Here is a 26,589-nt window from a genome sequence, read left to right on the forward strand (position 1 = left end):
TTTTTAATAGTATCCTGAAGATTCCCGACAATATGTTTCAGATTTCTAATTTCCTCTTCTTTTCTTTGGTCTGACTGTATCCTTTCCTGTTCTCTGTCTTCTAAGTCCGATATTCTCTCTTCTGCTTCACCCATTCTGTTTGTAAGGCTCTCTATTGTGTTTTTCATTTGATCTATTGAATTCTTCACTTCAGTCACTATCACAGTTTCCTGTTGTACTAGTTGTTTTGTTTCATTTTGATTCCTCCTTAATATTTCATTTTCACGAGAGAGATTTTCTATCTTGTCCATTAAGGATTTGTGTAGTTCCAGAATTTGTTTTTGAGAACTTCTTAATGTTCTTATCAATTTTTTGAGATCTGCTTCTTGCATTACTTCTATGTCATCATCTTCATAATCTTGAATTGGGGTGTCTTTTTCATTTGAGGGCGTCATGGTGACTTCCTTGTTTTTATTACCTCGGTTTTTGCGTTTGTTATTTGGCATATTGGAGATATTTGGTTTCTTCACTGTGGTGCTTTTTCTTGTTATACTATGACTCTAGATTAAGTGGACTATCTGTTTTTGATGGAGCCTTAGGGCTTGAGATGGGTGTGGCCTGAGAGCTCTGTTTGTTGTGCCAAAGGTGACACTCCCAGGTTAGGCGTGGTAAATCTCTCTCTCTCTCTTTTTTTTTTTGATTCAAAAGGGAAGTAATTCCGCACAGCTGAACGAAGTTGGAGGTAGTTAGCAGGCAAATGATATACCCACAGGAGCCAGAGATCGGAAGCTCTTTCCCAAGATCCCCACAGGGAATCTGTTCAGCCCTCAGAGTGGGCTCAAATTCTCCTTCAGCCTCCCACTGGGTTGCCAAAGTTACGGAATTGTAGCGTCTCTGGAGAGTGCTCACGTGAATTCCGTGAGTTCTCTCCCCCACCGTCTCTTTTTTCACAGTCTCAGTTCAGTAGCACCACAAATTTACTAGCTCCTAATCTCCTGTTAATTCGCCCCGCACAGAGTCAGGTTTTTCTGCTAGGCTCAGGGCCGGTGCAGACCTGAGGTCGCTCTGCTTATGACGTATGTCCAAGATGGCGCCTGCTCTTTGTCTTGCTCGCCCTTGAGAGGTGAGCGGAGAGAGAGAAACCCGTGTCCGTACTAGTCACCCTTTTTTTTTCTCTCTCTCTCTCTCTCTCTTCCAGTTAGCCTTGTGAACTTCCCCCCCCGGGGGTCGTTCCCTCTAGTCTCCTCTCTCCGCTTGCCTGCCGGTGTCTCGGGCTATTGAGGTTCGGCTCACCTCGCGTTCCAGCGCTGGTGTGTTGAGTCTGCCGCTGATGTCCCGAACTGTGGGCTACCACGCTCTCCACGCAGGTCCGCTGTGAGTCACGCGTTCCGGAAGAGTTTCTTCTGCTGTTTCCTCCCCTACTCTTCCTTGAACCTGCAGTATCTCCACTTTTATTAAACTATCTCTCCCCAGACTATCAGTGTGCTCCCTTCCTATTCCGCCATCTTGCCAGAAGCCCTAGCAAATTGACCTTTAAGGATTAGAAATCCATAGGCAACACAACCAAGATGAGATTCTGTGTTTTGGAAAATGACATGGAATGCTTCTGCTGAGGTGACAGATTCTAATTCCCTCCAAATGGAGTGTGAGTGCGATTTTGAGGTGAATTCAATCAGAATTCCAAAGTCAGTCTGTGGAAGGGGGGGATGAATCTGGAAAAAGCCAGTTTCTTTGTGTCTAAATCCTGCCAAATATCAGAAAGGACTCTTGCATTTCTTTGGCTTTTTCACATTTCCCTTATTTATCATGGTTTGTAATGAATTTTCTGATGTGAGCTTTGGTTTTGAGGCTGGCATATTGAGTTCAGGGCACAAGAGGAAGGTTCTTTTTCAATCAGGGCACAGCTGTTGGCTTGCTCCACTTCTGGCTTGCTGTCATTGTTTTGGGTGCCTCAGCAGATTTGTGGTTTCTTGAGTGCCAATTTCCTAAATGTTTTCTGGGTCTGAGTCGGTTTTGCCTTCTTATTCCAAATTTTGTATTCTGATGCAATACAAGCAAGATTTTGGAGAGTAGCCATTAGGAAAGAAAAAAAAAAAAAAAAAACAAAACACTGCGCATTGCCCTTTCAGGATTAGAAATCTACAGGCAACACGACCAAGATGAGTTTCTGTGTTTTGGAAAATGACATGTAACCCTTCTGCTGAGGGGACAGATTCTAATTCCCTCCAAAATGAGTGTGAGTGTGATTTTGAGGTGAATTCAATCAGAATTCCAGAGTCAGTCTGTGGAAGGGGGGGATGAATCTGGAAACAGCCAGTTTCTTTGTGTCTAAATCCAGCCAAATATCAAAAAGGACTCTTGCATTTCTTTGACTTTTTCACATTTCCCTTATTTATCATGGTTTGTAATGAATTTTCTGATGTGAGCTTTGGTTTTGAGGCTGCAATTTAGAGTTCAGGGCACCAGAGGAATGGTCTTTTTCAAACAGGGCACAGCTGTTGGTGTGCTCCAATTCTGGCTATTGTCTTTGTTTTGGGTGCCTCAGCTGAAATTTGGTTTCTTGAGTTTCACTGCGATTGTCAGGTTCATTCAGTCAGAATTCCACAGGCAGTCAGCTTTAGTGGTGGATGAATCTGGGAACAGCCGGTTTCCTTGCAACTAAATCAAACCCAATATCATTATGGATTCTTGCATTTCTTTAGCTTTTTCACTTTTTTCTTATTTATCATGGTTTGTAATGAATTTTCTGATGTGAGCTTTGGTTTTGAGGCTGCAATATGAAGTTCAGGGCACAAGAGGATGGTTCTTTTTCAATCAGGGCACAGCTGTTGGCTTGCTCCACTTCTGGCTTGCTGTCATTGTTTTGAGTGCCTCAGCCGATTTGTGGTTTCTTGAGTGGCAATTTCCCAAATGTTTTCAGGGTCTGAGTTGGCTTTGCCTTCTTCCTTCCCAAATTTTGTATTCTGATGCAATGCAAAGAAGAGTTTGTATAGAGTAGCCATTATGAAATAAAAAAACACAACAAATAGGCATTTGAAGATTAGAAATCTACAGGTAACATGACCAAGGTGAGTTTTTGTGTTTTGGAAAAAAAAATGGAACACTTTGGCTGAGGTGACAGATATTAACTGCCTCCAAACTGAGTTTCACTGTGATTTTCAGGTTAATTCAGTCAGAATTCCACAGGAAGTCAGCTGGAGGGGTGGATGAATCCGTGAACAGCCGGTTGCCTAGCGACTAAATCAAGCCCTATATCATTATGGATTCTTGCATTTCTTTGGCTTTTTTTCTATTTTTCTTATTTATCATGGTTTGTAATGAATTTTCTGATGTGAGCTTTGGTTTTGAGGCTGGCATATTGAGTTCAGGGCACAAGAGGAAGGTTCTTTTTTAATCAGGGCACAGCTGTTGGCTTGCTCCACTTCTGGCTTGCTGTCATTGTTTTGGGAGCCTCAGCTGATTTGCGGTTTCTTGTGTGGCAATTTCCCAAATGTTTTCGGGGTCTGAGTTGGTTTTGCCTTCTTCCTTCCCAAATTTTGTATTCTGATGCAATACAAGCAAGATTTTGGACAGAGTAGCCATTATGAAAGAAAAAAAAAAAAACAGCAAATTGACCTTTAAGGATTAGAAATCCATAGGCAACACAACCAAGATGAGTTTCTGTGTTTTGGAAAATGACATGTAACCCTTCTGCTGAGGGGACAGATTCTAATTCCCTCCAAAATGAGTGTGAGTGCGATTTTGAGGTGAATTCAATCAGAATTCCAGAGTCAGTCTGTGGAAGGGGGGGATGAATCTGGAAACAGCCAGTTTCTTTGTGTCTAAATCCTGCCAAATATCAAAAAGGACTCTTGCATTTCTTTGACTTTTTCACATTTCCCTTATTTATCATGGTTTGTAATGAATTTTCTGATGTGAGCTTTGGTTTTGAGGCTGGCATATTGAGTTCAGGGCACAAGAGGAAGGTTCTTTTTCAATCAGGGCACAGCTGTTGGTGTGCTCCAATTCTGGCTTGCTGTCATTGTTTTGGGTGCCTCAGCCGATTTGTGGTTTCTTGTGTGGCAATTTACTAAATGTTTTCGTGGTCTGAGTCGGTTTTGCCTTCTTATTCCCAAATTTTGTTTTCTGATGCAATACAAGCAAGCTTTTGGACAGAGTAGCCATTATGAAATAAAAAAAAAAACCACAGCGCATTGACCTTTCAGGATTAGAAATCTACAGGCAACACGACCAAGATGAGTTTCTGTGTTTTGGAAAATGACATGGAACGCTTCTGCTGAGGGGACAGATTCTAATTCCCTCCAAATGGAGTGTGAGTGCGATTTTGAGGTGAATTCAATCAGAATTCCAAAGTCAGTCTGTGGAAGGGGGGGATGAATCTGAAAACAGCCAGTTTCTTTGTGTCTACATCCAGCCAAATATCAAAAAGGACTCTTGCATTTCTTTGGCTTTTTCACATTTCCCTTATTTATCATGGTTTGTAATGAATTTTCTGATGTGAGCTTTGGTTTTGAGGCTGGAATATGGAGTTCAGGGCACCGGAGGAGTGGTCTTTTTCAAACAGGGCACAGCTGTTGGTGTGCTCCAATTCTGGCTATTGTCTTTGTTTTGGGTGCCTCAGCTGAAATTTGGTTTCTTGAGTTTCACTGCGATTGTCAGGTTCATTCAGTCAGAATTCCACAGGCAGTCAGCTTTAGTGGTGGATGAATCTGGGAACAGCCGGTCTCCTTGCAACTAAATCAAACCCAATATCATTATGGATTCTTGCATTTCTTTGGATTTTTCTCTTTATTCTTATTTATCATGGTTTGTAATGAATTTTCTGATGTGAGCTTTGGTTTTGAGGGTGCAATATGGAGTTCAGGGCACAAGAGGAAGGTTCTTTTTCAATCAGGGCACAGCTGTTGGCTTGCTCCACTTCTGGCTTGCTGTCATTGTTTTGAGTGCCTCAGCCGATTTGTGGTTTCTTGTGTGGCAATTTCCCAAATGTTTTCAGGGTCTGAGTTGGCTTTGCCTTCTTCCTTCCCAAATTTTGTATTCTGATGCAATGCAAAGAAGAGTTTGTACGGAATACCCATTATGAAATAAAAAACACAACAAATAGGCGTTTGAAGTTTAGAAATCTGCAGGTAACATGACCAAGGTGAGTTTTTGTGTTTATGAAAATAAAATGGAACACTTTGGCTGAGGTGACAGATATTAATTGCCTCCAAACTGAGTTTCACTGTGATTTTCAGGTTAATTCAGTCAGAATTCCACAGGCAGTCAGCTGGAGGGGTGGATGAATCTGGGAACAGCCAGTTGCCTAGCGACTAAATCAAGCCCTATATCATTATGGATTCTTGCATTTCTTTGGCTTTTTTTCTATTTTTCTTATTTATCATGGTTTGTAATGAATTTTCTGATGTGAGCTTTGGTTTTGAGGCTGGCATATTGAGTTCAGGGCACAAGAGGAAGGTTCTTTTTCAATCAGGGCACAGCTGTTGGCTTGCTCCACTTCTGGCTTGCTGTCATTGTTTTGGGTGCCTCAGCTGATTTGTGGTTTCTTGAGTGCCAATTTCCTAAATGTTTTCTGGGTCTGAGTTGGTTTTGCCTTCTTCCTTCCCAAATTTTGTATTCTGATGCAATACAAGCAAGATTTTGGACAGAGTAGCCATTATGAAAGAAAAAAAAAAAACACAGCAAATTGACCTTTCAGGATTAGAAATCCATAGGCAACACAACCAAGATGAGATTCTGTGTTTTGGAAAATGACATGGAACGCTTCCGCTGAGCGGACAGATTCTAATTCCCTCCAAATGGAGTGTGAGTGCGATTTTGAGGTGAATTCAATCAGAATTCCAAAGTCAGTCTGTGGAAGGGGGGGATGAATCTGGAAAAAGCCAGTTTCTTTGTGTCTAAATCCTGCCAAATATCAGAAAGGACTCTTGCATTTCTTTGGCTTTTTCATATTTCCCTTATTTATCATGGTTTGTAATGAATTTTCTGATGTGAGCTTTGGTTTTGAGGCTGGCATATTGAGTTCAGGGCACAAGAGGAAGGTTCTTTTTCAATCAGGGCACAGCTGTTGGCTTGCTCCACTTCTGGCTTGCTGTCATTGTTTTGGGTGCCTCAGCCGATTTGTGGTTTCTTGAGTGGCAATATCCTAAATGTTTTCTGGGTTTGAGTCGGTTTTGCCTTCTTTTTCCCAAATTTTGTATTCTGATGCAATACAAGCAAGATTTTGGAGAGTAGCCATTATGAAAGAAAAAAACAAAACACAGCGCATTGACCTATCAGGATTAGAAATCTACAGGCAACACGACCAAGATGAGTTTCTGTGTTTTGGAAAATGACATGGAACGCTTCTGCTGAGGGGACAGATTCTAATTCCCTCCAAATGGAGTGTGAGTGCGATTTTGAGGTGAATTCAATCAGAATTCCAAAGTCAGTCTGTGGAAGGGGGGGATGAATCTGAAAACAGCCAGTTTCTTTGTGTCTACATCCAGCCAAATATCACAAAGGACTCTTGCATTTCTTTGGCTTTTTCACATTTCCCTTATTTATCATGGTTTGTAATGAATTTTCTGATGTGAGCTTTGGTTTTGAGGCTGGAATATGGAGTTCAGGGCACCTGAGGAATGGTCTTTTTCAAACAGGGCACAGCTGTTGGTGTGCTCCAATTCTGGCTATTGTCTTTGTTTTGGGTGCCTCAGCTGAAATTTGGTTTCTTGAGTTTCACTGCGATTGTCAGGTTCATTCAGTCAGAATTCCACAGGCAGTCAGCTTTAGTGGTGGATGAATCTGGGAACAGCCGGTTTCCTTGCAACTAAATCAAACCCAATATCATTATGGATTCTTGCATTTCTTTGGATTTTTCTCTTGATTCTTTTTTATCATGGTTTGTAATGAATTTTCTGATGTGAGCTTTGGTTTTGAGGCTGCAATATGGAGTTCAGGGCACAAGAGGATGGTTCTTTTTCAATCAGGGCACAGCTGTTGGCTTGCTCCACTTCTGTCTTGCTGTCATTGTTTTGAGTGCCTCAGCCGATTTGTGGTTTCTTGTGTGGCAATTTCCCAAATGTTTTCGGGGTCTGAGTTGGCTTTGCCTTCTTCCTTCCCAAATTTTGTATTCTGATGCAATGCAAAGAAGAGTTTGTACAGAATACCCATTATGAAATAAAAAATACAACAAATAGGCGTTTGAAGTTTAGAAATCTACAGGTAACATGACCAAGGTGAGTTTTTGTGTTTATGAAAATAAAATGGAACACTTTGGCTGAGGTGACAGATATTAATTGCCTCCAAACTGAGTTTCACTGTGATTTTCTGGTTAATTCAGTCAGAATTCCACAGGCTGTCAGCTGGAGGGGTGGATGAATCCGGGAACATTCGGTTTCCTAGCGACTAAATCAAGCCCTATATCATTATGGATTCTTGCATTTCTTTGGCTTTTTCTCTTTTTTCTTATTTATCATGGTTTGTAATGAATTTTCTGATGTGAGCTTTGGTTTTGAGGCTGGCATATTGAGTTCAGGGCACAAGAGGAAGGTTCTTTTTCAATCAGGGCACAGCCATTGGCTTCCTCCACTTCTGGCTTGCTGTCATTGTTTTGGATGCCTCAGCTGATTTGTGGTTTCTTGTGTGGCAATTTCCTAAATGTTTTCTGGGTCTGAGTCGGTTTTGCCTTCTTCCTTCCCAAATTTTGTATTCTGATGGTATACAAGCAAGATTTTGGACAGAGTAGCCATTATGAAAGAAAAAAAAAAAAAACACAGCAAATTGACCTTTCAGGATTAGAAATCCATAGGCAACACAAGCAAGATGAGATTCTGTGTTTTGGAAAATGACAGGGAATGCTTCTGCTGAGGTGACAGATTCTAATTCCCTCCAAATGGAGTGTGAGAGCGATTTTGAGGTGAATTCAATCAGAATTCCAAAGTCTGTCTGTGGAAGGGGGGGATGAATCTGGAAAAAGCCAGTTTCTTTGTGTCTAAATCCTGCCAAATATCACAAAGGACTCTTGGATTTCTTTGGCTTTTTCACATTTCCCTTATTTATCATGGTTTGTAATGAATTTTCTGATGTCAGCTTTGGTTTTGAGGCTGGCATATTGAGTTCAGGGCACAAGAGGAAGGTTCTTTTTCAATCAGGGCACAGCCATTGGCTTGCTCCACTTCTGGCTTGCTGTCATTGTTTTGGGTGCCTCAGCTGATTTGTGGTTTCTTGTGTGGCAATTTCCTAAATGTTTTCGGGGTCTGAGTTGGTTTTGCCTTCTTCCTTCCCAAATTTTGTATTCTGATGCAATACAAGCAAGATTTTGGAGAGTAGCCATTATGAAAGAAAAAAAAAAAAACACAGCGCATTGCCCTTTCAGGATTAGAAATCTACAGGCAACACGACCAAGATGAGTTTCTGTGTTTTGGAAAATGACATGGAACGCTTCTGCTGAGGGGACAGATTCTAATTCCCTCCAAAATGAGTGTGAGTGCGATTTTGAGGTGAATTCAATCAGAATTCCAGAGTCAGTCTGTGGAAGGGGGGGATGAATCTGGAAACAGCCAGTTTCTTTGTGTCTAAATCCTGCCAAATATCACAAAGGACTCTTGCATTTCTTTGGCTTTTTCACATTTCCCTTATTTATCATGGTTTGTAATGAATTTTCTGATGTGAGCTTTGGTTCTGAGGCAGTAATATAGAGTTCAGGGCACCGGAGGAATGGTCTTTTTCAAACAGGGCACAGCTGTTGGTGTGCTCCAATTCTGGCTATTGTCTTTGTTTTGGGTGCCTCAGCTGAAATTTGGTTTCTTGAGTTTCACTGCGATTGTCAGGTTAATTCAGTCAGAATTCCACAAGCAGTCAGCTTTAGTGTTGGATAAATCTGGGAACAGCCGGTTTCCTTGCAACTAAAAAAAACCCAATATCATTATGGATTCTTGCATTTCTTTGGCTTTTTCTCTTTTTTCTTATTTATCATGGTTTGTAATGAATTTTCTGATGTGAGCTTTGGTTTTGAGGCTGCAATATGGAGTTCAGGGCACAAGAGGATGGTTCTTTTTCAATCAGGGCACAGCTGTTGGCTTGCTCCACTTCTGTCTTGCTGTCATTGTTTTGAGTGCCTCAGCCGATTTGTGGTTTCTTGTGTGGCAATTTCCCAAATGTTTTCTGGTCTGAGTTGGCTTTGCCTTCTTCCTTCCCAAATTTTGTATTCTGATGCAATGCAAAGAAGAGTTTGTGTAGAGTAGCCATTATGAAATAAAAAACAAAACAAATAGGCATTTGAAGCTTAGAAATCTACAGGTAAAATGACCAAGGTGAGTTTTTTTGTTTTGGAAAAATAAGTGGAACACTTTGGCTGAGGTGACAGATATTAATTGCCTCCAAACTGAGTTTCACTGTGATTTTCAGGTTAATTCAGTGAGAATTCCACAGGCAGTCAGCTGGAGGGGTGGATGAATCTGGGAACAGCCGGTTTCCTTGCAACTAAATCAAACCCAATATCATTATGGATTCTTGCATTTCTTTGGCTTTTTCTCTTTTTTCTTATTTATCATGGTTTGTAATGAATTTTCTGATGTGAGCTTTGGTTTTGAGGCTGGCATATTGAGTTCAGGGCACAAGAGGAAGGTTCTTTTTCAATCAGGGCACAGCTGTTGGCTTGCTCCACTTCTGTCTTGCTGTCATTGTTTTGGGTGCCTCAGCCGATTTCTGGTTTCTTGAGTGGCAATTTCCTAAATGTTTTCTGAGTCTGAGTTGGTTTTGCCTTCTTATTCCCAAATTTTGTATTCTGATGCAATACAAGCAAGATTTTGGAGAGTAGCCATTATGAAAGAAAAAAAAAAAAAAAACACAGCGCATTGCCCTTTCAGGATTAGAAATCTACAGGCAACACGACCAAGATGAGTTTCTGTGTTTTGGAAAATGACATGGAACGCTTCTGCTGAGGGGACAGATTCTAATTCCCTCCAAAATGAGTGTGAGTGCGATTTTGAGGTGAATTCCATCAGAATTCCAGAGTCAGTCTGTGGAAGAGGGGGATGAATCTGGAAACAGCCAGTTTCTTTGTGTCTAAATCCAGCCAAATATCAAAAAGGACTCTTGCATTTCTTTGGCTTTTTCACATTTCCCTTATTTATCATGCTTTGTAATGAATTTTCTGATGTGAGCTTTGGTTTTGAGGCTGCAATATAGAGTTCAGGGCACCAGAGGAATGGTCTTTTTCAAACAGGACACAGCTGTTTGTGTGCTCCAATTCTGGCTATTTTCGTTGATTTGGGTGCCTCAGCTGAAATTTGGTTTCTTGAGTTTCACTGGGATTGTCAGGTTCATTCAGTCAGAATTCCACAGGCAGTCAGCTTTAGTGGTGGATGAATCTGGGAACAGCCGGTTTCCTTGCAACTAAATCAAACCCAATATCATTATGGATTCTTGCATTTCTTTGGCTTTGTTCTCTTTTTTCTTATTTATCATGGTTTCTAATGAATTTTCTGATGTGAGCTTTGGTTTTGAGGCTGCAATATGGAGTTCAGGGCACAAGAGGAAGGTTCTTTTTCAATCAGGGCACAGCTGTTGGCTTGCTCCACTTCTGTCTTGCTGTCATTGCTTTGAGTGCCTCAGCCGATTTGTGGTTTCTTGTGTGGCAATTTCCCAAATGTTTTCTGGTCTGAGTTGGCTTTGCCTTCTTCCTTCCCAAATTTTGTATTCTGATGCAATGCAAAGAAGAGTTTGTGTAGAGTAGCCATTATGAAATAAAAAACAAAACAAATAGGCATTTGAAGCTTAGAAATCTACAGGTAAAATGACCAAGGTGAGTTTTTTTGTTTTGGAAAAATAAGTGGAACACTTTGGCTGAGGTGACAAATATTAATTGCCTCCAAACTGAGTTTCACTGTGATTTTCAGGTTAATTCAGTCAGAATTCCACAGGCAGTCAGCTGGAGGGGTGGATGAATCTGGGAACAGCCGGTTTCCTTGCAACTAAATCAAACCCAATATCATTATGGATTCTTGCATTTCTTTGGCTTTGTTCTCTTTTTTCTTATTTATCATGGTTTGTAATGAATTTTCTGATGTGAGCTTTGGTTTTGAGGCTGGCATATTGAGTTCAGGGCACAAGAGGAAGGTTCTTTTTCAATCAGGGCACAGCTGTTGGCTTGCTCCACTTCTGTCTTGCTGTCATTGTTTTGGGTGCCTCAGCCGATTTGTGGTTTGTTGAGTGCCAATTTCCTAAATGTTTTCTGAGTCTGAGTCGGTTTTGCCTTCTTATTCCCAAATTTTGTATTCTGATGCAATACAAGCAAGATTTTGGAGAGTAGCCATTATGAAAGAAAAAAAAAAAAAAAACACAGCTCATTGCCCTTTCAGGATTAGAAATCTACAGGCAACACGACCAAGATGAGTTTCTGTGTTTTGGAAAATGACATGGAACGCTTCTGCTGAGGGGACAGATTCTAATTCCCTCCAAAATGAGTGTGAGTGCGATTTTGAGGTGAATTCCATCAGAATTCCAGAGTCAGTCTGTGGAAGAGGGGGATGAATCTGGAAACAGCCAGTTTCTTTGTGTCTAAATCCAGCCAAATATCAAAAAGGACTCTTGCATTTCTTTGGCTTTTTCACATTTCCCTTATTTATCATGCTTTGTAATGAATTTTCTGATGTGAGCTTTGGTTTTGAGGCTGCAATATAGAGTTCAGGGCACCAGAGGAATGGTCTTTTTCAAACAGGACACAGCTGTTTGTGTGCTCCAATTCTGGCTATTTTCTTTGATTTGGGTGCCTCAGCTGAAATTTGGTTTCTTGAGTTTCACTGTGATTGTCAGGTTAATTCAGTCAGAATTCCACAGGCAGTCAGCTTTAGTGGTGGATGAATCTGGGAACAGCCGGTTTCCTTGAAACTAAATCAAACCCAATATCATTATGGATTCTTGCATTTCTTTGGCTTTGTTCTCTTTTTTCTTATTTATCATGGTTTCTAATGAATTTTCTGATGTGAGCTTTGGTTTTGAGGCTGCAATATGGAGTTCAGGGCACAAGAGGATGGTTCTTTTTCAATCAGGGCACAGCTGTTGGCTTGCTCCACTTCTGTCTTGCTGTCATTGTTTTGAGTGCCTCAGCCGATTTGTGGTTTCTTGTGTGGCAATTTCCCAAATGTTTTCTGGTCTGAGTTGGCTTTGCCTTCTTCCTTCCCAAATTTTGTATTCTGATGCAATGCAAAGAAGAGTTTGTGTAGAGTAGCCATTATGAAATAAAAAAACACAACAAATAGGCATTTGAAGCTTAGAAATCTACAGGTAAAATGACCATGGTGAGTTTTTTTGTTTTGGAAAAATAAGTGGAACACTTTGGCTGAGGTGACAGATATTAATTGCCTCCAAACTGAGTTTCACTGTGATTTTCAGGTTAATTCAGTCAGAATTCCAGAGGCAGTCAGCTGGAGGGGTGGATGAATCTGGGAACAGCCGGTTTCCTTGCAACTAAATCAAACCCAATATCATTATGGATTCTTGCATTTCTTTGGCTTTTTCTCTTTTTTCTTATTTATCATGGTTTGTAATGAATTTTCTGATGTGAGCTTTGGTTTTGAGGCTGGCATATTGAGTTCAGGGCACAAGAGGAAGGTTCTTTTTCAATCAGGGCACAGCTGTTGGCTTGCTCCACTTCTGTCTTGCTGTCATTGTTTTGGGTGCCTCAGCCGATTTGTGGTTTCTTGAGTGGCAATTTCCTAAATGTTTTCTGGGTCTGAGTCGGTTTTGCCTTCTTATTCCCAAATTTTGTATTCTGATGCAATACAAGCAAGATTTTGGAGAGTAGCCATTATGAAAGAAAAAAAAAAAAAACACAGCGCATTGCCCTTTCAGGATTAGAAATCTACAGGCAACACGACCAAGATGAGTTTCTGTGTTTTGGAAAATGACATGGAACGCTTCTGCTGAGGGGACAGATTCTAATTCCCTCCAAAATGAGTGTGAGTGCGATTTTGAGGTGAATTCAATCAGAATTCCAGAGTCAGTCTGTGGAAGGGGGGGATGAATCTGGAAACAGCCAGTTTCTTTGTGTCTAAATCCAGCCAAATATCACAAAGGACTCTTGCATTTCTTTGGCTTTTTCACATTTCCCTTATTTATCATGCTTTGTAATGAATTTTCTTATGTGAGCTTTGGTTTTGAGGCTGCAATATAGAGTTCAGGGCACTGGAGGAATGGTCTTTTTCAAACAGGGCACAGCTGTTGGTGTGCTCCAATCCTGGCTATTGTCTTTGTTTTGGGTGCCTCAGCTGAAATTTGTTTTCTTGAGTTTCACTGGGATTTTCAGGTTAATTCAGTCAGAATTCCACAGGCAGTCAGCTGGAGGGGTGGATGAATCTGGGAACAGCCGGTTTCCTTGCAACTAAATCAAACCCAATATCATTATGGATTCTTGCATTTCTTTGGCTTTTTCTCTTTTTTCTTATTTATCATGGTTTGTAATGAATTTTCTGATGTGAGCTTTGGTTTTGAGGCTGGCATATTGAGTTCAGGGCACAAGAGGAAGGTTCTTTTTCAATCAGGGCACAGCTGTTGGCTTGCCCCAATTCCGGCTTGCTGTCATTGTTTTGGGTGCCTCAGCTGATTTGTGGTTTCTTGTGTGGCAATTTCCTAAATGTTTTCAGGGTCTGAGTTGGTTTTGCCTTCTTCCTTCCCAAATTTTGTATTCTGATGCAATACAAGCAAGATTTTGGACAGAGTAGCCATTATAAAAGAAAAAAAAAAAAACACAGCAAATTGACCTTTCAGGATTAGAAATCCATAGGCAACACAACCAAGGTGAGATTCTGTGTTTTGGAAAATGACAGGGAACACTTCTGCTGAGGTGACAGATTCTAATTCCCTCCAAATGGAGTGTGGGAGCGATTTTGAGGTGAATTCAATCAGAATTCCAGAGTCTGTCTGTGGAAGGGGGGGATGAATCTGGAAACAGCCAGTTTCTTTGTGTCTAAATCCAGCCAAATATCAAAAAGGACTCTTGCATTTCTTTGCCTTTTTCACATTTCCCTTATTTATCATGGTTTGTATTGAATTTTCTGATGTGAGCTTTGGTTTTGAGGCTGGCATATTGAGTTCAGGGCACAAGAGGAAGGTTCTTTTTCAATCAGGGCACAGCTGTTGGCTTGCTCCAATTCTGTCTTGCTGTCATTGTTTTGGGTGCCTCAGCCAATTTGTGGTTTCTTGAGTGCCAATTTCCTAAATGTTTTCTGGGTCTGCATCGGTTTTGGCTTCTTATTCCCAAATTTTGTATTCTGATGCAATACAAGCAAGATTTTGGAGAGTAGCCATTAGGAAAGAAAAAATAAAAAAAAACACAGCAAATTGACCTTTCAGGATTAGAAATCTACAGGCAACACGACCAAGATGAGTTTCTGTGTTTTGGAAAATGACATGGAACGCTTCTGCTGAGGGGACAGATTCTAATTCCCTCCAAAATGAGTGTGCGTGCGATTGTGAGGTGAATTCAATCAGAATTCCAAAGTCAGTCTGTGGAAGGGGGGGATGAATCTGGAAACAGCCAGTTTCTTTGTGTCTACATCCAGCCAAATATCAAAAAGGACTCTTGCATTTCTTTGGCTTTTTCACATTTCCCTTATTTATCATGCTTTGTAATGAATATTCTGATGTGAATTTTGGTTTTGAGGCTACAATATGGAGTTCAGGGCACTGGAGGAATGGTCTTTTTAAACAGGGCACAGCTGTTGGTGTGCTCCAATTCTGGCTACTGTCTTTGTTTTGGGTGCCTCAGCTGAAATTTGGTTTCTTGAGTTTCACTGGGATTTTCAGGTTAATTCAGTCAGAATTCCACAGGCAGTCAGCTTTAGTGGTGGATGAATCTGGGAACAGCCGGTTTCCTTGCAACTAAATCAAACCCAATATCATTATGGATTCTTGCATTTCTTTGGCTTTTTTCTCTTTTTTCTTATTTATCATGGTTTCTAATGAATTTTCTGATGTGAGCTTTGGTTTTGAGACTGCAATATAGAGTTCAGGGCACCGGAGGAATGGTCTTTTTCAAACAGGGCACAGCTGTTGGTGTGCTCCAATTCTGGCTATTGTCTTTGTTTTGGGTGCCTCAGCTGAAATTTGGTTTCTTGAGTTTCACTGCGATTGTCAGGTTCATTCAGTCAGAATTCCACAGGCAGTCAGCTTTAGTGGTGGATGAATCTGGGAACAGCCGGTTTCCTTGCAACTAAATCAAACCCAATATCATTATGGATTCTTGCATTTCTTTGGCGGTTTTCTCATTTTTCTTATTTATCATGGTTTGTAATGAATTTCCTGATGTGAGCTTTGGTTTTGAGGCTGGAATATGGAGTTCAGGGTACCGGAAGAATGGCCTTTTTCAATCAGGGCACAGCTGTTGGCTTGCTCCAATTCTGGCTTGCTGTCATGGTTTTGGGTGCCTCAGCTGACTTTTGGTTTCTTGAGCGGCAATTTCCTAAACGTTTTCTGAGTCTCATTTTGTTTTGCCTTCTTCTTTCCCAAATTTTGTATTCTGATGCAATACAAGCAAGAGTTTGTTCAGAGTAACCATTATGAAATAAAAAACACAACAAATAGGCGTTTGAAGCTTAGAAATCTATAGGTAACATGACCAAGGTGAGTTTTTGTGTTTTGGAAAATTAAATGGAACACTTTGGCTGAGGTGACAGATATTAATTGTCTCCAAACCGAATTTCACTGCGATTTTGAGGTTAATTCAGTCAGAATCCCTAGTCACTCAGCTGGGAGTTGTGGATGAATCTGGAAACAGCTGTTTACATAGGAATAAATCAAGCCCAATATCATTATGGATTCTTGCGTTTCTTTGGCTTTTTTCTCATTTTTCTTATATATCATGGTTTGTAATGAGTTTTCTGATGTGAGCTTTGGTTTTAAGCTGGCATATTCAGTTCAGGGCACAAGAGGAAGGTTGTTTTTCAATCAGGGCACAGCTGTTGGTTTGCACCAATTCTGGCTTGCTGTCATTATTTTGGGTGCCTCAGCTGATTTGTGGATTCTTGAGTGGCAATATTCTAAATGTTTTCTGGGTCTGAGTTAGTTTTGCCTGCTTATTCCCAAATTTTGTATTCTGATGCAATACAAGCAAGATTTTGACAGAGTAGCCATTATGAAAGAAAAAAAAAAAAACAAAGCAAATTGGCCTTTCATGTTTAGAACTGTACAGGCAGCACAATCAAGATGAGTTTCTGTGTTTCGGAAAATGACTTGGACTCCTTCTGCTGAGGGGACAGATACTAATTTCCTCCAAATTGAGTGTGAGTGCAATTTTGAGGTGAATTCAATCAGAATTCCAAAGTCAGTCTGTGGATGGGGGGATGAATCCGGAAACAGCCAGTTTCCTTGTTTCTAAATCCCGCCAAGTATCACAAAGGACTCTTGCATTTCTTTGGCTTTTTCACATTTCCATTTTTTATCATGGTTTGTAATGAAATTTCTGATGTGAGCTTTGGTTTTGAGGTTGCAATGTAGAGTTCAGGGCACCGGAGGAATGGTCTGTTTCAAACAGGGTACAGATGTTGGCTTGCTCCAATTCTGGCTTGCTGTCATTGTTTTGGGAGCCTCAGCTGACTTTTGGTTTCTTGAGCGGCAATGTCCTAAATGTTTTCTGGGACTGAGTTGGTTTTGCCTTCTTCCTTCCCAAATTTTGTATTCTGACACAATACAAACAAGAGTTTGGGCAGAGTAGGCATTATGAAATAAAAAACACAACAAATAGTCGTTTGAAACTTATAAGTCTACTCGTAACACGACCAAGGTGAGTTTTTGTGTTTTGGAAAATAAAATGGAACACTTTGGCTGAGGTGACAGATATTAATTGCCTCCAAGCTGAGTTTCACTGCGATTTTCAGGTTAATTCAGTGAGAATTCCACAGGCAGTCAGCAGGAGGGGTGGATGAATCCTGGAACAGCCGGTTTCCTTGCGACTAAATGCAGCCAAATATCAGAAAGGACTCTTGCATTTCTTTGTATTTTTTCTCATTTTTCGGATTTATCATGCTTTGTAATGAATTTTCTGATGTGAGATTTGGTTTTGAGGCTGCAATATGGAGTTCAGGGCACAAGAGTAAGGTTTTTTTTTTTTAAACAGGGCACAGCTCTTGGCTTGCTCCAATTCTGGCTTGCTGTCTTGTTTTGCATGCCTCAGCTCAATTTTGGTTTGTTGAGTGGCAATTTCCTAAATGTTTTCTGGGTCTGAGTTGGTTTTGCCTTCTTCCTTCCCAAATTTTGTATTCTGTCGCATTACAAACAAGAGTTTGGGCAGATTAGCCATTATGAAATAAAAAACACAACAAATAGGTGATCGAAGCTTAGAAATCTACAGGTAACATGACCAAGGTGAGGTTTTGTGTTTTGGAAAATAAAATGGAACACTTTGGCTGAGGTGACAGATAGTAATTGCCTCCAAACTGAGTTTCACTGCGATTTTCAGGTGAATTCAGTCAGAATACCACAGGCAGTCAGCTGGAGGGGTGGATGAATCCGGGAACAGCCAGTTTCCTTGCGACTACATCAAGCCCAATATCATTATGGATTCTTGCATTTCTTTGGCTTTTTTCTCCTTTTTCTTGTTTATCATGGTTTGTTATGAATTTTCTGATGTGAGCTTTGGTTTTGAGGCTGCAATATGGACTTCAGGGCACCGGGGGAATGGTCTTTTTCAATCAGGGCACAGCTGTTGGCCAGCTCCAATTCTGGCTTGCTGTCATTGTTTTGGGTTCCTCAGCTCACTTTTGGTTTCTTGAGCAGCAATTTCCTGAATGTTTTCTGGGTCTGAGTTGGTTTTGCCGTCTTCCTTCCCAAAATTCTTTTCTGCTGCCATACAAACAAGAGTTTGGGCTGCGTAGCCATTATGAAATAAAAAAAACACAACAAATAGGCGTTCGAAGCTTAGAAATCTACAGGTAACACGACCAAGGTTAGTTTTTGTGTTTTGGAAAATCAAATGGAACACTTCGGCTGAGGTGACAGATATTAATTGCCTCCAAACTGAGTTTCACTGCGATTTCCAGGTTAATTCAGTCAGAATTCCAAAGGCAGTCAGCTGGAGGGGTGGATGAATCCGGGAACAGCCCGTTTCCTTGCGACTGAAATAAGCCCAATATCATTATGGGTTCTGGCATTTCTTTGGCTTTTTTCTCCTTTTTCTAATTTATCTTGGTTTGTAATGAATTTTCTGATGTGAGCTTTGGTTTTAAGGCTGGTATATTGCGTTCAGGGCACAAGGGGAATGGTCTTTTTCAATCAGGGCACAGGTGTTGGCTTGCTCCAATTCTGGCTTGCTGTCATTGTTGGGTGCCTCAGCTGACTTTTGGTTTCTTGAGGGTCAGTTTGCTGAATATTTTCTGGGTCTGAGTTGGTTTTGCCTTCTTCCTTCCCAAATTGTGTATTCTCATGCAATACAAGCAAGATTCTGGACAGTGTAGCCATTATGAAAGAAAACAAAAAACACAGCAAATTGGCCTTTCAGGATTGGAAATCTACAGGCAACATGACCAAGATGAGTTTCTGTGGTTTGGAAAATGACATGGAACCCTTCTGCTGAGGGGACAGATACTAATTCATCCAAATTGAATGTGAGTGGGATTTTGAGGTGAATTCAATCAGAATTCCAAAGTCAGTCTGTGGATGGGGGGATGAATCAGGAAACAGCCAGTTTCCTTGTGTCTAATCCCACCAAGTATCACAAAGGACTCTTGCATTTCTTTGGCTTTTTCATATTTCCCTTATTTATCATGGTTTGTAATGAAATTTCTGATGTGAATTTGGTTTTGAGGCTGCAATATGGAGTTCATGGCACTAAAAGAATGGTCTTTTTCAAACAGGGCACAGCTGTTGCCCTGCTCCAATTCTGGCTTGCTGTCATTGTTTTGGGTACCTCAGCTGATTTGTGGTTTCTTGAGTGGCAATATCCTAAATGTTTTCTGGGTCTGAGTTCGTTTTACCTTCTTCCTTCCCAAATTTTCTATTCTGATGCCTTACAAACAAGAGTTTGGGCAGAGTAGCCATTATGAAAGAAAAAACGCAACAAATAGGCATTTAAAGCTTAGAAATCTACAGGTAACATGACCAAGGTGAGGTTTTGTGTTTTGGAAAATCAAATGGAACAATTTGGCTGAGGTGACAGATACTAATTGCCTCCAAACTGAGTTTCACTGCAATTTTCAGGTTAATTCAGTCAGAATTGCACAGGGAGTCAGCTGGAGGAGTGAATGATCCGGGAACAGCCGGTTTCCTTGCGACTGAATCAAGCCCAATGTCATTATGGATTCTTGCATTTCTTTGGCTTCTTTCTCCGTTTTCTTATTTATCAAGGTTTGTAATGAATTTTCTGATGTGAGCTTTGGTTTTGAGGCTGCAATATGGAGTTAAGGGCTCCGTGGGAATGGTCTTTTTCAAACAAGGCACAGCTGTTGGCCTGCTCCAATTCTGGCTTGCTGTCATTGTTTTGGGTGCCTCAGGTGACTTTTGGTTTCTTGATCGGCAATTTCCTGAATGTTTTCTGGGTCTGAATTGGTTTTGCCTTCTTCCTTCCCAAATTTTGTATTCTGACGCCATACAAACAAGAGTTTCGGCAGAGTAGCCATTATGAAATAAAAAACACAACAAATAGGCATTTGAAGCTTAGAAATCTACAGGTAACACGACCAAGGTAATTTTTTGTGTTTGGAAAATCAAATGGAACACTTTGGCTGAGGTGACAGACATTAATTGCCTCCAAACTGAGTTTCACTGCGATTTTCAGGTTAATTCAATCAGAATTCCACAGGCAGTCAACTGCAGGGGTGGATGAATCCGGGCACAGCTTGTTTCCTTGCGACTAAATCAAGCCCAATATCATTATGGATTCTTGCATTTCTTTGGCTTTTTTCTCCGTTTTCTTATTTACATGGTTTGTAATGAATTTTCTGATGTGAGCTTTGGTTTTGAGGCTGCAATATGGAGTTCATGGCACTAAAAGAATGGTCTTTTTCAAACAGGGCACAGCTGTTGGCCTGCTCCAAATCAGGCTTGCTGTCATTGTTTTGAGTGCCTCAGCCGATTTGTGGTTTTTTGAGCGGCAATTTCTTAAATGTTTTCTGGGTCTGAGTTGGTTTTGCCTCCTTCCTTCCCAAATTTTCTCTTCTGATGCCTAACAAACAAGAGTTTGGGCAGAGTAGCCATTATGAAATAAAAAACACAACAAATAGGCATTTGAAGCTTAGAAATCTACAGGTAACATGACCAACGTGAGTTTTTGTGTTTTGGAAAATCAAATGGAACACTTTGGCTGAGGTGACAGATAGTAATTGCCTCCAAACTGAGTTTCACTGCGATATTCAGGTTAATTCAGTCATTATTGCACAGGCAGTTAGCTGGAGGGGTGGATGAATCTGGGAACAGCCAATTTCCTTGCGACTAAATCAAGCCCAATATCATTATGAATTCTTGCATTTCCTTGGCTTTTTTCTCCTTTTTCTTATTTATCATGGTTTGTAATGAATTTTCTGATGTGAGCTTTGGTTTTGAGGCTGCAATATGGACTTCAGGGCAGAAGAGGATGGTTCTTTTTCAATCAGGAAACACCTCTTTGCTTGCTCCAATATGGTTTAATTTCATTGGTTTGGGTACCTCAGCTGACTTTTGCTTTCTTCAGGGGCAATTTCCTAAATGTTTTCTGGGTCTGAGTTGGTTTTGCCTTCTTCCTTCCCAAATGTTGTATTCTGACGCAATACAAACAAGAGTTTGGTTAAAGTAGCCATTATGAAATAAAAAACACAACAAATAGTCGTTTGAAGCTTAGAAATCTACAGGTAACATGACCAAGGTGAGGTTTTGTGTTTTGGAAAATAAAATGGAACACTTTGGTTGTGGAGACAGATATTAATGGCCTCCAAACTGAGTTTCACTGCGATTTTTAGGTTAATTCTCTCAAATTCCACAGGTAGTCAGATGGAGGGGTGGATGAATCTGGGAAGAGCCGATTTCCTTTCAACTGAATCAAGCCAAATATCATTATGGATTCTTGCATTGCTTTGGCTTTTTTCTCTTTTTTCTTATTTATCATGGTTTGTAATGGATTTTCTGATGTGACCTTTGGTTTTGAGGCTGCAATATGGAGTTCAGGGCACTAGACGAAGGTTCTTTTTCAGTCAGGGCACAGCTGTTGACTTGCTCTAATTCTGCCTTGCTGTCATTATTTTGGGTGCCTCAGCTCAAATTTGGTTTGTTGAGAGGCAATTTCCTAAATGTTTTCTGGGTCTGAGTTGGTTTTGCCTTCTTCCTTCCCAAATGTTGTATTCTGAGGCAATACAAACAAGAGTTTTGACAGAGTAGCCATTATGAAATAAAAAAAACACAACAAATAGGCGTTTGAAGCTTGGAAATCTACAGGTAACACGACCAAGGTGAGTTTTTGTGTTTTGCAAAATCAAATGGAACACTTTGGCTGAGGTGACAGACATTAATTGCCTCCAAAATGAGTTTCACTGCGATTTTCAGGTTAATTCAGTCAGAATTCCACAGGCAGTCAGCTGGAGGGGGGTATGAATCTGGGAAGAGCCAATTTCCTTGTGACTAAATCAAGCAAAATATCATTATGGATTCTTGCATTTCTTTGGCTTTTTTCTCATTTTTCTTATTTATCCGGGTTTGTAATGAATTTTCTGATGTGAGCTTTATTTTGAGGCTGCAATATGGAGTTCTGGGCAGAAGAGGATGGTTGTTTGTAATCAGGGCACACCTCTTTTCTTGCTGCAATCTGGCTTACTGTCATTGGTTTGGGTGCCTCAGCTGACTTTTGGTTTCTTTAGCGGCAATTTCATAAATGATTTCTGGGCCTGAGTTGGTTTTGCCTTCTTCCTTCCCATTTTTTGTATTCTGACGCAATACAAACAGGAGTTTGGTTAAAGTAGCCATTATGAAATAAAAAAACACAACAAATAGGCGTTTGAAGCTTAGAAATCTACAGGTAACACGACCAAGGTGAGTTTTTGTGTTTTGGAAAATCAAATGGAACACTTTGGCTGAGGTGACAGATATTAACTGCCTCCAAACTGAGTTTCTCTGCGATTTCCAGGTTAATTCAGTCAGAATTCCACAGGCATTCAGCTGGAGGGATGGAAGAATCCGGGAACAACCGGTTTCCTTGCGACTAAATCAAGCCCAATATCATTACGGATTCTTGCATTTCTTTGGCTTTTTTCTCATTTTTCTTATTTACCATGGTTTGTAATGAATTTTCTGATGTGAGCTTTGGTTTTGAGGCTGGAATATGGAGTTCAGGGCAGAAGAGGATGGTTCTTTTTCAAACAGGGCACAGCTGTTGGCTTTCTCCAATTCTGGCTTGCTGTCATTGTTTTGGGTACCTCAGCCGATTTGTGGTTTCTTGATCGGCATTTTCCTAAATGATTTCTGGGTCTGAGTTGGTTTTTCCTTCTTCCTTCCCAAATTTTGTATTCTGAAGGCATACAAACAAGAGTTTGGGCAGAGTAGCCATTATGAAATAAAAAACACAACAAATAGGCATTTGAAGCTTAGAAATCTACAGGTAACACGACCAAGGTGAGGTTTTGTGTTTTGGAAAATCAAATGGAACACTTTGGCTGAGGTGACAGATATTAATTGCCTCCAAACTGAGTTTCACTGTTATTTTCAGGTTAATTCAGTCAGAATTCCACAGGCAGTCAGTTGCAGGGGTGGATGAATCCGGGAACAGCCGGTTTCCTAGTGACTAAATCAAGCCCAATATCATTATGGATTTTCCATTTCTCCGGATTTTTTCTCCTTTTTCTTATTTATCATGGTTTGTAATGAATTTTCTGATGTGATCTTCGGTTTTGAGGCTGGCATATTGAGTTCAGGGCACAAGAGGAAGGTTCTTTTTCAATCAGGGCACAGCTTTTGGCTTCCTCAAATTCTGGCTTCTTGTCATTGTTTTTGGTGCCTCAGCTGATTTGTGGTTTCTTCTGTGGCAATTTCCTAAATGTTTTCTGGGTCTGAGTTGGTTTTGCCTTCTTGCTTCCCAAATTTTGTATTCTGATGCAATACAAGCAAGATTTTTGACAGAGTAGCCATTATGAAAGAAAAAAAAAAAACAGCAAATTGCCCTTTCAGGATTAGAAATCCATAGGCAGCACAACCAAGATGAGATTCTGTGTTTTGGAAAATGACATGGAACACTTCTGCTGAGGTGACAGATTCTAATTCCCTCTAAATTGAGTGTGAGTGTGATTTTGAGGTGAATTCAATCAGAATTCCAAAGTCAGTTTGTGGAAGGGGGAGATGAATCTGGAAACATCCAGTTTCTTTGTGTCTAAATCCTGCCAAATATCACAAAGGACTCTTGCATTTCTTTGGCTTTTTCACATTTCCCTTATTTATCATGGTTTGTAATGAATTTTCTGATGTGAGCTTTGGTTTTGAGGGTGCAATATGGAGTTCAGGGCACCGGAGGAATGGTCTTTTTCAAACAGGGCAGAGCTGTTGGCTTGCTCCAATTCTGGCTTGCTGTCATTGTTTTGGGTGCCTCAGCTGAAATTTTTTTCTTGAGCTTCCTGCGATTGTCAGGTTAATTCAGTCAGAATTCCACAGGCAGTCAGCTGCAGGGGTGGATGAATACGGGAATAGTAAGTTTCCTTCCAACTAAATCAAGCCCAATATCATTATGGATTCTTGCATTTCTTTGGATTTTTTCAATTTTTTTTTATTTATCATGGTTTGTAATGAATTTTCTGATGTGAGCTTTGGTTTTGAGGCTGTAATATGGAGTTCAGGGCACAAGAGGATGGTTCTTTTTCAATCAGGGCTCAGCTGTTGGCTTGCTCCACTTCTGGCTTGCTGTCATTGTTTTGGGGGCCTCAGCCGATTTGTGGTTTCTTGTGTGGCAATTTCCCAAATGTTCTCTGGGTCTGAGTTGGCTTTGCCTTCTTCCTTCCCAAATTTTGTATTCTGATGCAATACAAGCAAGATTTTGGACAGAGTAGCCATTATAAAATAAAAAACACAACAAATAGGTGTTTGAAGCTTACAAATCTGCAGGTAACATGACCAAGGTGAGTTTTTGTGTTTTGGAAAATACAATGGAACACTTTGGCTGAGGTGACAGATATTAATTGTCTCCAAACTAGTTTCACTGCGATTTTCAGGTTAATTCAGTTAATTCAGTTTGGATTCCATAGGCTTGCATTTCTTTGGCTTTTTCTCATTTCCATTATTTATCATGGTTTGTAATGTATTTTCTGAGATGAGCTTTGGTTGTGAGGCTGCAATATGGAGTTCAGGGTACTGGAGGAATGGTCTTTTTCAAACAGGGCACAGCTGTTGTCTTGCTTCAATTCTGGCTTGCTGTCATTGTTTTGGGTGCCTCAGCTCAATTTTGCTTTGTTGAGCGGCAATTTCCTAAATGTTTCCTGGGTCTGATTTGGTTTACCTTCCTCCTTCCCAAATTTTTTATTCCGATGCCATACAAACATGACTTTGAGCAGAGTACCGATTATGAAATACCAAACAGAACAAATGGGCATCTGAAGCTTAAAAATCTACAGGTTACACGACCAAGGTGAGTTTTTGTGTTTTGGAAAATAAAATGGAACACTTTGGCTGAGATGACAGATATTAACTGCCTCCAAACTGAGTTTCACTGTGATTTTCAGGTTAATTCCGTCAAAATTCCACAGGCAGACAGCTGGAGTGGTGGATTAATCCGGGACCAGCTGGTTTCCTTGGGACTAAATCAAGCCCAATATCATTATGGATTCTTGCATTTCTTTAGCTTTTTTTCTCCTTTTTCTTATTTATCATGGTTTGTAATGAATTTTCTGATGTGATCTTCGGTTTTGAGGCTGGCATATTGAGTTCAGGGCTTAAGAGGAAGGTTCTTTTTCAATCAGGGCACAGCTGTTGGCGTTCTCCAATTCTGGCTTGCTGTCATTGTTTTGGGTGCCTCAGCCAATTTCTGGTTTCTTCTGTGGCAATTTCCTAAATGTTTTCGGGGTCTGAGTTGGTTTTGCCTTCTTACTTCCCAAATTTTGTATTCTGATGCCATACAAACAAGAGTTTATACAGAGTAGCCATTCTGAAATAAAAAACACAACAAATTCGCCTTTGATGCTACAGGAAACACGACCAAGGTGAGTTTTTGTGTTTTGGAAAATAAAATGGAACACTTTGGCTGAGGGGACAGATATTAATTGCCTCCAAACTGAGTTTCACTGCGATTTTCAGGTTAATTCAGTCAGAATTCCACAGGCAGTCAGCTGGAGAGCGGAATGAATCTGGGAAGAGCCGGTTTCCTTGCGACTGAATCAAGCCCAATATCATTACGGATTCTGGCATTTTTTTTTTCTCATTTTTCTTGTTTATCATGGTTTGTAATGAATTTTCTGATGTCATCTTAGGTTTTGAGGCTGGCATATGGAGTTCAGGGCACAAGAGGAAGGTTCTTTTTCAATCAGGGCACAGTTGTTGGCTTGCTCCAATTCTGGCTTGCTGTCATTGTTTTGGGTGCCTAAGCTCAATTTTGGTGTGTTGAGCTGCAATTTCCTAAGTGTTTTCTGGTTCTGAGTTGGGTTTGCCTTTTTCCTTCCCAAATTTCGTATTCTGATGCAATACAAACACGAGTTTGGACAGTGTAGCCATTATGAAATGAAAAACACAACAAATATGTGTTTGAAGCTCAGAAATCTACAGGTAACACGACCAAGGTGAGGTTTTGTGTTTTTGAAAATAAATTGGAACACTTTCGCTGAGGTGACAGATGTTAATTGCCTCCAACTGAGTTTCACTGCGATTCTCAGGTTAATTTAGTCAGAATTCCACAGGCAGTCAGCTGGAGGGGTGGATGAATCTGGGAACAGCAGTTTCCTTGCGACGGAATCCAACCAAATATCATTATAAATTCTTGCATTTCTTTGGGTTTTTTCTCATTTTTCTTATTTATCATGGTTTGTAGTGAATTTTCTCATGTGAGCTTTGGTTTTGAGGCTGGCATATTGAGTTCAGGGAACAAGAGGATGGCACTTTTCAATCAGGGAACAGCTGTTGGTATTCTCCAATTCTGGCTTACTGTCATTGTTTAGGATGCCTCAGCTGATCTGTGGTTCTTGAGCGGCAACATTCAAAGTGTTTTCTGTGTCTGAGTCAGTTTTGCATTCTTCTTTCCCAAATTTTGTATTCTGACACAATACAAACAAGAGTTTTTGCAGAGTAGCCATTATGAAAAAAAAGAAAACACATCAAATTACCCTTTCAGGATTATAAATCTACAGGCAAGACGACCAAGATGAGTTTCTGTGTTTTGGAAAATGACGTGGAACCTTTCTGCTGAGGGGACAGATACTAATTCCCTCGAAAATGAGTGTGAGTGCGATTTTGAGGTGAATTCAATCAGAATTCCAAAGTCAGTCAGTGAAAGGGGCGATGAATCTGGAAACAGCCAGTTTCCTTATGTCTAAATCCAGCCAAATATCAGTAAAGTACTCTTGCATTTCTTTGGCTTTTTCACATTTCCCTTTTTTATCATGGTTTGTAATGAATTTTCTGATGTGAGCTTTGGTTTTGAGGCCGGCATATTGAGTTCGGGGCACAAGAGGATGGTTATTTTTCAATCAGGGCGCAGCTGTTGGC

This window comes from Oryctolagus cuniculus, unplaced genomic scaffold, assembly GCF_964237555.1.
Source record: "Oryctolagus cuniculus unplaced genomic scaffold, mOryCun1.1 SCAFFOLD_59, whole genome shotgun sequence".
Classification (NCBI taxonomy): Eukaryota; Metazoa; Chordata; class Mammalia; order Lagomorpha; family Leporidae; genus Oryctolagus; species Oryctolagus cuniculus.